Source organism: Ceratotherium simum, chromosome 11 (assembly GCF_057802395.1).
Source record: "Ceratotherium simum simum isolate JZ-2026a chromosome 11, ASM5780239v1, whole genome shotgun sequence".
NCBI lineage: Eukaryota > Metazoa > Chordata > Mammalia > Perissodactyla > Rhinocerotidae > Ceratotherium > Ceratotherium simum.
In genome coordinates, this window is record NC_141910.1 from 21,465,243 (window position 1) to 21,477,579 (window position 12,337).

At 36.3% G+C, this 12,337-nt stretch overlaps 1 protein-coding gene across 5 annotated transcripts in view; it reads left to right on the forward strand.

Moving 5' to 3' along the window:
- Positions 1-12,337, forward strand: part of VPS54 (VPS54 subunit of GARP complex) — a 110,594-nt gene that overhangs the window by 33,507 nt on the left and 64,750 nt on the right. The window lies entirely within an intron of this gene.

A 12,337-nucleotide genomic window follows, 5' to 3' on the forward strand; every position in this document is an offset into this window, starting at 1 on the left:
GGTGCTGTTCTAACACTAGGGATACAGCAGACCAAAACAGACACCAAGTCCCTCCATTACAAAGCTTAAATTTCTAGCAGGGGGGATGAACAATATCAAATAATGATATATTATGTATATATTTTAATAAAGCAACCACTAAAATAACAAAACAAAGAATTATAGCTAATAAGCCAATGGAAGAGATAACATGGAATTAAAAAAAGTCTCAATCCAAAGACACAAAAAGAGTAAAAAGGGAACACAGAATAGATGGATGAGACGAAAAGAAAATAAACACCTACATGATAGACTTAAACCTAACCCTATCAATAATCACATTAACTGTAAATGTGTAAGCACCCCAATTAAAAGGCAGAGATTGTGAGATCAGATGAAAAAGCAAGACCCAACTATATGCTGCCTATAAGAAATGCACTTTAAATATGAAGATGCAAAACATTTAAAGGTAACAGGGTAGAGAAAGATATACCAGGCTTAACACCAGTCAGAAGAAACCTGGAGTGGCTATATTAATATCAGCCAAAGTAGATTTCAGAGCAAAGACTATTACTATGGATAAAGAAGGTTATTTTATAATGTTAAAGCTGTCAGTTAATCAGGAGGATATAATAATTCTAAACATTTATGCCTCTAATAACAGAGCTTGAAAATACATGAAGCAAAAACTGGGAACTTTATAGGGGAGATAGACAAATTCACAATTATGGTTGGAGATTTCAAAACTTGTCTCTCAATAAATGATAGAACAAGCAAAAACAGAAAATCAGCAAGTATATAGTAGACTTGAACAACACTATCAACCAACCTGCCTTAACTTAAGAGAACACATTTAAAGAACATTTCATGCAACACAAAAGAATATATCTTCTTCTTGAGTGTTCATGGAACATTTATCAAGATAGACCATAATCTGGACCATAAAACAAATGTTAATATATTTAGAAGGCTTCAAGTTATACAAAGTATATTCTCTGACCACAATAGAATTAAATTAGAAATTAATAACAGAAATGTTATGTGGAAATCCACAAATATTTGGAAGCCAAAACTTACACTTCTAAATAAAATGTTGGTCAAAGAGGAAAGGGAAATTAGAAAGTAGTTTGAATTGAGTGGAAATGAAAATACAACATATCAGGATTTATGAGATGCTATTCCAGCAGTACTTAGGGAGAAATTTATAGCAATAAATGTATTAGAAAAGAAGAATGATCTGAAATCCATGACCTCAGCTTCTACCTTAAAAAGCTAGAAAAAGAGGAGCAAATTTACACCAAAATAAGCAGAGGAAAGAAATAAATATCAAAGTCAAAATCAGTGCAATAGAAAATAGAGAAAATCAGTGAAACCTAAAGCTGGTTCTTGGAGAAGATAATAAAATTGACAGACCTCGAGCAATACTGCTGGGGAAGAAAAGAGAGAAGGCACAAATCACCAATAACAAGAATGAGAGTGGTGACACCACCACAGATTCTACGGAGATTAAAAGGCTAACAATGAAATATTATGAACAACTTTATGCCAATAAATTCAACAACTTAGATGAACTGACAGATTCCTTGAATGACACAAATTACCGAAGCTCTCTCAAGAAGAATTACTTTATATTTTTGAAATAACTTTAATATTTATATATTTATAAATTCGTATAATATATATTTTATGTCATTCAAGGAATGACACAAATTACCAAAGCTCTCTCAAGAGGAATTACTTTATATATTTGAAATAACTTTATGTTTATTTAAAAAATTGATGTGTGGTTAAATACCTTTCCACAAAAAAACTCAGGTCCACATGGCTTCACTATTGAATTCTACCAAACATTTAAGGAAAAAAATAATACCAAGTCTACACATATTCTTTCATGTTTTGGTGGGGATGTGGAGGACTGGGCCAGTACTACGATGAGACAAGTGAAGTGCCTAAGGTGTAAGATATGAAGGGGCGCCAGAATCTGAGAGTAGGTGCCTCCTTAAATATTGCACCCTAGGCTCCTTGTTTGCCTCACCCTACTGCCAGCCCTGGTGGAGTAACTAGACCTCTCGTATACTGTTGGTGGGAATTTAAATTGGTACAACCCTTTTGGAAAAGTTTGGCAGTTTCTTAAAAATACTTCTGGTCCAGCATGTAAGGAGCTTGGAAGTTTTTACTCCTGGCTTCACAATAAGAAAAATCTGAAGAAACTGAAAATCAACAACTGAGAAGCCTTTTGAAGGTCACAGCCAGGGGGCACAGGCTCACTAAAAAAGGGAGACCTAATCATAGGACTATAAAATGCTTCCCCTCCTCCCACACCTTATCACCACATCAGTAGGGCACCTATTCAATAATAGGGGAATACAACTGAAAGAGCTACATGTTTCAGACTTAAAGAGGTCTCTAAAGACAGCAAGGGAGACAAAAACAAGGACACCAGAGGAAATTTTAGCCTCTGACACCTACAGCTATAGCAAACGGTAAATACAGCCTAACTCCTAGCCAGATAAACATAAAACCTCATACTAAAGGCCTGTTTATCTCAGCTCCTTTTATCCAGTACATCTAATCTGGCTTTCAACAAAAAATTACAACATATACTAAAGACAAGAAAACACAGTTTAAAGAGACAGAGCAAGTACCAGAATAAGACACAGATAAGTAACAATGTTGGAATTATCACACTGAGAATTTAAAACAACTATGATTAATATGCTAAGAATTCTAAAGGGAAATGTAGACAACATATAAGAACAGATGGGTACTGTAAGCAGAGAGATGGAAACTCTGAGAATCAAAAGGAAATGCTAGAAATCAGAAGCACTGTAACAGAAATGGAGCATGCCTTTGATGATCCATCAATAGACTTGAAATGGTAGAGGAAAGAATCAGTGACCTTAAGAAATGTTGTTAGAAACTTATGAAGATGTATGGGTTGAAGTGATAGCATTGAATGCATGTATTAGGAAAGAAGAAAGATCTAAAATTAATAGTCTCAGGTTCCACCTTAGGAAACCGGAAAAAGAAGAGCAAATGCCAAAGTAAGCAGAAGAAAACAAATAATGAAAATTAGAGCAGAAATCTGTGAAATTGAAAACAGGGAATCAATAGAGAAAGTCAACAAAACCAAAAGCTGGTTCTTTGACAAGATCAATAAAATTGGTAAACCTCCAGCCAGGTTAATTATGAAAAAAAGAGAGAAGACATAAAGTACTACTATCAGAAATGAAAGAAGGTACATCACTGATTCTATGGACATTAAAAGGAGAATAGAAGAATATTATCAACAACTCTGTACCCACAAATTTGATAACCTAGATAAAATGGACCAGTTCCTTGACAGACACAATCTACCAAAACTTACACGTGAGAAATAGATACTCTGAATAGGCATATACTTATTAAAGAAATTGGATCAGTAGTAACTTCTCAAAACAAAAAGCACCAGGGCCAGATAGGTTCACTGGTGAATTGTCCCAACCATTTAAGGAAGAAATTATACCAGTTCTTATATAATCTATTCCAGAAAGTAGAAGCAGAGAGGATTCTTTCTAATTTGTTCTATGAGGCCAGCATTAACCTAATTTTAAAATTAGACAAAGACATTACAAAAAAGCAAAACTACAGACCATTATCTCTCATGAACGTGGATGTAAAAATCCTTAACAAAATATTAGAAAATCAAACCCAACAATGTATAAAAAGAACTATACACTGTGACTAAGTGGGATTTATTCCAGATATGCAAGGCTGGTTCAATATTCAAAAGGCAGTTAGTGTAATCCATCACATTAACAGGCTAAAGAAGAAAAATCACATGTTCATATCGATAGATAGAGAGAAAACTTTTGACAAAATTCAATACCCATTCATGATAAAAACTTGCAGCAAGCCAGGAATACAGGGGAACTTCCTCAACTTCATAAAGAACATCTACAGAAACCGTACAGCTAATGGTGAGAAACTAGATCTCTCCCACTAAGATCAGGAAGAAGGTAAGTATGTCTTCTCACCACTCCTTTTCAACATCACACTGGAAGCCCTAACTAAGTCCGTGAGACAAGAAAAGAAAATAATAGGTATGCAGATTGGGAAGGAAGAAATAAAACTATCTTTATTCACAGATGACATCATTGTCTATGTGGAAAATCCCAAAGAATCGAAAAAGAAACTCCTGGAACTAATAATCAGTTATAGCCAAGTTGTAGGATACAAGGTTAATATTACAAAAGTTGATTGCCTTCTTATATACTAGTGACATACAATTGGAATTTGAAATTAAAAACACAACACTGTTTACATTAGTACCGAAGAAAATGAAATACTTAGGTATAAATCTAACAAAATATGTACAAGATTTGGATGAGGAGAACTCAAAACTCTGATGAAAGAAATCAATAAAATAAGTGGACAGAGATTCCATGTACATGGATGGAAGACTCAATATTGTCAACATGTTTGTTCTTCCAAACTTGATCTGTAGCATCAATGCAATCCCAATTAAAACCCCAGTAATTTGTTTTGTAGGTATCGAGAAACTGATTCCAAAGTTTATACGGAAAGGGAAAAGAGAACAGCTAACACAGTATTGAAGGAGAAGAACAAAGTCAGAGGACTGAGACTACCCAACTTCAAGACTTATTGTAAGGCCAAAGTAATACAGGCATTGTGGTATTGGTGAAAGAATAGACATATAGATCAAAGGAACAGAATAGAGAGCTCAGAAAGAAACCCATACAAATATAGTCAACTGATTTTTGACAGAGATGCAAAAGCAATTCAATAGAGAAAGGAGAGTCTTTTGAATAAATATTGCTGGAACAACTAGACATCCACATGCAAAAAAAAAAAAAGAATCTAGAGACAGACTACCTACACCTTTCACAGAAATTAGTGCAAAATGGATCATAGACCTAAATGTAAAGTGCAAAACTGTAAAACTTCTAGAAGATAATATAGGAGATAATCTGTGACCTTGAGTTTGGTGATGACTTTTTAGATAGGACATCAAATGAAAACCATGAAAGAAAATATTGACATGTTAGACTTTTTTGAAATTAAAAACTTCCACTCTGTGAAAGACACTGTTAAGAGAGAGAAGACAAGCCAGAGACTGGGAGAAAATATTTGCAAAACACATAAGTAGTAGTGGTCTGGTATCCAAAATATACAAAGGACTCTTAAAACTGAACAATAAGAAAACAAACAACCCAATTAAAAAATGTGCAAAGAACTTAAAAAGACATTTCTCTGAAGAAGATATACAAGTGACCAATAAGCACGTGAAAAGATGGTCAACATCATGAATGGTTTTAAATGGTAAATTTTTATATTATGTATATTTTGCCACAAACACAGAAAAGGGCAAAAGATTGAACAGGCATTTCACCAAAGAAGACGTATGGATGACAAGTATGCATATTAAAAGATGCTCAGCGTCATATGTCATTAGGGAATTGCAAATTTAAACAACGAGATGCCACTACACATCTATTAGAATGGCAAAAATCCAAAACACGACACCAAATGTTGGCAAGGATGTGGACTAATAGGAACTCACATTTATTGTGGGTAGGAATGCAAAATGGTACAGCCACTTTGGAGGACAGTCCTGTAGTTTCTGACAGAACTGAAATCAGACCTCTGAACACCACTAGCCCAGTGTTTTCCCCTTACCACACTCCACTTGCCTATGTGTCCTATTTATGGTATCTCTGAAAGGATAACAGTGTTGTTAGTGGTCATCTAATCTGAAATCAGAGTGGGAATTCTTTTATTTTTTGACTCAGAAAGTGTCAGCTAATAGCTATCTTTCTGTCTTAGGTATAATAAGTTTTCAAATTTTCTTCCTTGCTTTTTTTTTAATTGATATATTAACAGTTTATAACATTGTGAAATTTTACTTGTCCATTATTGTTTGTCAGTCACCATATAAATGCCTCCCTTAACCTCTTGTGCCCACCCCCACCTCTCTTCCCCCTGGTAACCACCATACAGTTCTCTCTGTCCATGTGTTAGTTTATATTCCACATATGAGTGAAATCACGTGGTGTTTGTCTTTCTCTCTCTGGCTTATTTCACTTAACATAATACCCTCCGGGTCCATCCATGTTGTTTCAAATGGGACAATTTTGTCTTTTTTTATGGCTGAGTAGTACTGCATTGTATATATATATACCACATCTTCTTTGTCCAATCATCAGTTGAGGGGCACTTGGGTTCCTTCCACGTCTTGGCTATAGTGAATAATGCTGCAGTGAACATAGCCTCTTTGGATTGTTGATTTCAAGTTCATTGGATAGATAGTCAGTAGTAGGATAGCTGGATCCTAGGGTATTTCTATTTTTAATTTTTTGAAGAATCTCCATACTGTTTTCTGTAGAGGCTGCACCAGTTTGCATTCCCACCAGCAGTGAATGAGGATTCCCATTTCTTCACAACCTCTCCAACATTTGTTGTTTTTTGTCTTGGTTATTATAGCCATTCTAATGGGTCTAAGATGATATCTTAGTGTGGTTTTGATGATTAGTGATGTTAAACATCTTTTCATATGCCTATGGCCATCTGTATATCTTCCTTGGGACAATATCTGTTCATATCCTCTGCCCATTTTTTGATCGGGTTGTTTGTTTTTTTGTTGTTCAGTTGTGTGAGTTCTTTATATATTATGGAGATTAACCCCTTGTTGGATATATGATTTACAAATATTTTCTCCCAGCTGGTGGAGTGTCTATTCATTTTGATCCTGGTTTCATTTGCCTTGTAGAAACTCTTTAATCTCATGAAGTCCCACTTGTTTATTTTTTCTTTTGTTTCCCTTGTCTGAGTAGACATGGAATCCAAAAAGATCCCGTTATGACTGACCTCAAATAGTGTACTGCGTCTGTTTTCTTCCAGGAGTTTTATAGTTTCAGGTCTCACCTTCAGGTCTTTGGTCCATTTTGAGTTAATTTTTATGTATGGCAAAAGAAGATGGTCTACTTTCATTCTTTTGCATGTGGCTGTCCAGTTTTCCCAGCACCATTTATTGAAGAGACTTTCCTTTCTCCATTGTATGTTCTTAGCTCCTTTGTCGAAAATTAGCTGTCTGTAGATGTGTGGTTTTATTTCTGGGCTTTCAATTCTGTTCCATTGATCTGTGTGTCTGTTTTTGTACCAGTACCATGCTGTTTTGATTACTAACACTTTGTAGTATATTTTGAAGTTAGGGATTGTGATACCTCCAGCTTTGTTCTTTTTTCTCAGGATTGCTTTAGCTGTTTGGGGTCTTTTGTTGCCCCATATGAATTTTAGTATTCTTTGTTCTATTTCTGTGAAGAATGTCTTTGGGATTCTGATTGGGATTGCATTGAATCTGTAGATTGTTTTAGGTACTATGGACATTTTAACTATGTTTATTCTTCCAATCCATGTGCATGAAATCAATTTCTTTCAATAATGTCTTATAGTTTTCATTGTATAGGTCTTTCACCTCCTTGGTTAAATTTATTCCTAGATATTTTATTCTTTTTATTGCGATTGTAAATGGGATTATCTTTTTTGAGTTCTCTGTTAGTTCATTATTAACACATGGAAAGGCAGCTGATTTCTGTAAGTTGATTTTGTATCCTGCAACTTTGCTGTAGTTGCTGATTATTTCTAATAGTTTTCCAATGGATTCTTTAGGGTTTTCTATATATAAAATCACGTCATCTGCAAATAGTGAGAATTTCACTTCTTCGTTGCCTATTTGGATTCCTTTTATTCCTTTTTCTTGCCTAAATGCTCTGGCCAAAACCTCCAGTACTGTGTTGAATAAGAGTGGTGAGAGTCAGCACCCTTGTCTTGTTCCTCTTCTCACAGGAGTGGCTTTCAGTTTTTCCCTGTTGAGTATGATGTTGGCTGTGGGTTTCTCATATATGGGCTTTATTATGTTGAGGTACTTTCCTTCTGTACCCATTTTGTTGAGAGTTTTTATCATAAATGGATGTCGTATCTTGTCAAATACCTTCTCTACATCTATTGAGATGATCATGTGGTTTTTATTCCTCATTTTGTTAATGTGGTGTATTAGGTTGATTGACTTGCTGATGTTGAACCATCCCTGCGTCCCTGGTAGAAATCCCACTTGGTCATGGTGTGTGATCTTTTTAACGTGTTGCTGTATTCGGTTTGCCAATATTTTGTTGAGGATTTTTGCATCTGTGTTCTTCAGCGATATTGGCCTGGAGTTTTCCTTCTTTGTATTGTCCTTGTCTGGCTTTGGTATCAGGGTGATGTTGGCCTCGTAGAATGTGTTAGGAAGTGTTCCATCTTCCTCTGTTTTTTGGAATAGTTTGAGAAGGATAGGTATTAAATCTTCTTTGAATGTTTGGTAAAATTCTCCAGAGAACCCATCTGGTCCTGGACTTTTATTTTTTGTGAGCTTTTTGATTACTGTTTTGATCTTTTTATTTGTGATTGGTCTATTCAGAGTCTCTGTTTCTTCTTGGTTCAGTTTTGGGAGGTTGTATGAGTCTGAGAATTTATCCATTTCTTCTAGATTGTCCAGTTTGTTGGAATATAGTATTTCATAGTATTCTCTTATAATCCTTTGTATTTCTGTGGTATCCATTGTAATTTCTCCTGTTTCATTTCTTTTTTTTTTTTTTAATTTTTATTTATTTATTTTTACCCCCAAAGCCCCAGTAGATAGTTGTATGTCATAGCTGCACATCCTTCTAGTTGCTGTATGTGGGACGCGGCCTCAGCATGGCCGGAGAAGGGGTGCATCAGTGCGTGCCCGGGATCCGAACCCGGGCCGCCAGCAGCAGAGCGCGTGCACTTAACCGCTAAGCCACGGGGCTGGCCATCCTGTTTCATTTCTAATTTTATTTATTTGAGCCTTCTCTCTTTTTTTTTTTTTTCTTAGTGAGTCTGGCTAAGGGTTTGTCAATTTTGTTTATCTTCTCAAAGAACCAGCTCTTTATTTCATTGATCCTTTCTACTGTTATTTTGGTTTCAATTTCATTTATTTCTGCTCTCATTTTTATTATTTCTCTCATGCTGCTGACTTTAGGCTTTGTTTGTTCTTCTTTTTCTAGTTCTGTTAGGTGCAGTTTAAGGTTGCTTATTTGGGCTTTTTCTTGTTTGTTAAGGTGGGCCTGTATTGCTATGAGTTTCCCTCTCAGGACTGCTTTTGCTGCATCCCATATGATTTGCTATGGCGTATTTTCATTTCATTTGTCTCCAGATATTTTTTGATTTCTCCTTTAATTTCATCAGTGATCCATTGGTTGTTCAGTAGCATGTTGTTTAGTCTCCACATCTTTGTCGCTTACCCAGTTATTTTCTTGTAGTTGATTTCTAGTTTCATAGCATTATGGTCAGAAAAGATGCTTGTTGTGATTTCAGTCTTCTTCAATTTATAGAGGCTTGCCTTGTTTCCTGACATATGGTCTATCCTTGAGAATGTTCCATGCGTGCTTGAGAAGAATATGTAGTCTGCTGTTTTTGGATAGAGTGCTCTGTATATGTCTATTAAGTCCATCTCGTCTAGTTTTTCATTTAAGTCCACTATTTCCCTATTGACGTTTTGTCTGAATGATCTGTCCATTGATGTAAGTGAGGTGTTAAGATCCCCTGCTCTTACTGTGTTGTTGTTAATATGTCCTTTTAGGTTTGTTAATAGTTGCTTTATGTACTTTGGAGCTCCTGTGTTGGGTGCATATGTATTTATAATTGATATATCTTCTTGGTGCAGTGTCCCTTTTATCATTATATATTGCCCCACTTTGTCTCTCATTACCTATTTTATCTTGAAGTCTACTTTGTCTGATATAAGTATGGCAACATCTGCTTTCTTTTGGTTGTCATTAGCTTGGAGTATTGTCTTCCATCCTTTCACTCTGAGTGTGTGTTTGTCTTTAGAGCTGAGATGTGTTTCCTGGAGGCAGCATATTGTTGGGTCTTGCTTTGTAATCCATTCTGCCACGCTGTGTGGTTTGATTGGAGAATTCAATCCATTTACATTTAGAGTGATTATTGATATCTGAGGGCTTAATGTTGCTATTTTTTCACTCATTTCCCGGTTCTTTTGCATTTCCTTTGTTTCTTGTCCCATGTGTTTCAGACTACCAGTCAGTTTGTTCTGAATAATGACTCTTTTAGTTTTCTTTTTATTTATCGTTATGTGACTCTGTTCTGATTATTTGTTTAGTGGTTACCTTGAGGTTTATAAAAATCTCGTGGATGAGATAGGCCATTATCTGATGACCTCTTATTTCCTTAGACTAAGTCGATTCGATCCCTTTCCTCTTCCCCTTCTCAGTTATTATTGTCACAATTTATTCCATCTTGTGTTGTGAGTGTGTGTTTAAAGTGATGAGGTTATATTTATTTTTGGTGTTTTCCTTCTCTTAATCTTTGATTGTATAATTAAGTGTTTGCTAACCTATTCTGAGAGAGAGCTGCAAGTTTTCTGATTTTGTCTACCTGTTTTTCTCCTTGCTTGAAGCTTTGTATCCCCTCTCGTTCTTTTTTCGGGCACGAGGGCCTTGTTGAGCATTTCTTGTAGTGGGGGGTCTCGTGGCAATGAACTCCCTTAGCTTTTGTTTATCTGGGAAAGTTATTATTTCTCCATCATATTTGAAGGATATTTTTGCTGGATAGAGTATTCTTGGCTGAAAGTTTTTGTCTTTCAGAATTTTGAACATATCATTCCAGTCTCTCCTAGCCTGTAAAGTTTCTGTTGAGAATTGTGCTGAGAGCCTGATGGGAATTCCTTTGTATGTTATTTATTTTTTTTGTCTCGCTGCCCTTAATATTATTTCTTTGTCATTGTCTTTTGCCAGCTTTACTACTATATGCCTCGGAGAGGGTCTTTTAATGTTGATATATTTAGGTGATCTGTTGGCTGGGATGAGACCAGTGGTCTCATCCACTGGTATTTCTAGCTCCTTCCTCAGATTTGGGAAGTTCTCAGCTATTATTTCCTTGAACAAGCTCTCTATTCCTTTTTCCCCCTCTTCTCCCTCAGGAATCCCTATAATCCTTATGTTGCATTTCCTAATTGAGTCAGATATTTCTTGGAGAATTTCTTGATTTCTTTTTAATCTTAGTTCTCTCTTCTCTGTCAGGAGCATTTCTGCATTCCTATCCTCAATAATGCTAATTCTTTCCTCCATGTTGTCAGCTCTGTTCTTTAAAGATTCCAGATTTTCCTTTATCTCCTCTGTTGTGTTTTTCATCTCCAACATTACTGATTGGTTTTTCTTTATGGTTTCAATCTCTTTTGTGAAGAAATTCCTGAATTCATTGAATTGTCTTTCTGTGTTTTCTTGTAATTTGTTGAGCTTTTTCATGATAGCTGTCCTTTAGATTATAAATTTCTGTGCCTTCAGGGTTGATTTCTGGGTGCTTGTCATTTTCCTTATGGTCTGGAGATTTAATATATTTTTGCATCATGCCTGCTGATGTTGGCTTGTTTTTCCTCATCCTAAAAATATCTGGTCGCAGTTTCCACCTGCTGCCACTGGGTGGGGGTCAAGAGCTGTGTACTCTGAGCCTACTGTGATCCGCGGGTACTCTGGCTGCTCCACTTCTGTGCTGAAGTTCCGGCAGCGGGGAGGGGAACGGCTCTCTTTTGCCTACCCGATCCTGTGGGCTTCTCATTCTTTCATGGCTGTCTGCTCTCCTGGGGTGCTCAGATGTTGATGGCACCCCCACAACAGATCCGTCTCCTCCATATGGGAATTTCCCAGAGGCTGTGAGAGAACTTGGAGAGTGACGGTTTTCCCACAGAGGGCCACCTGACCCCCACCCCCACCCCCCGGCCCCCTGCCCCCCAGGAGCCTCGCAGACCTGGAGTCACTGATTGAATAGGGAGGGGGAGGGTTTCTCCTTACCTCTCCCCACTTCCTCCGGGGGTTCCAACACCTTCACCTTCAAATGTACATCTGCATGGGTCTCTCAGATATTTTTTATGTTGTGTGAGTGTCCTTTGTTGGCATGCGAAAGGCGTTTTTGTTGTATCTTATTGGAGGAGAGTCTACGAGAAAAACTCACTCCACCAGATGCTGATGTCACTCTTCCTTGTTTTAAAAAACGTATTCTCTTAATTGATTTCTGTTATATAAATAAGAATTTTTCATTTGCTTTCCCACTTCACTCCAAATTTATGGAGATTGTACTGTAATTATGTAAAATGGGATGAATTTAGGTATATAAGTGTTTATACATCTCATTGGTATTTGGTTTATTAAACATACTAGTTTCTATTTAAGTCCAAGAGGCTAGTGATTTTATTTAAAAATTGTAGAACTAATTTGGTATATTCTGATACTCTGTTGTGAAACATTTTGATGCTTTGAATACTCATATTGCCACATAGCATTGA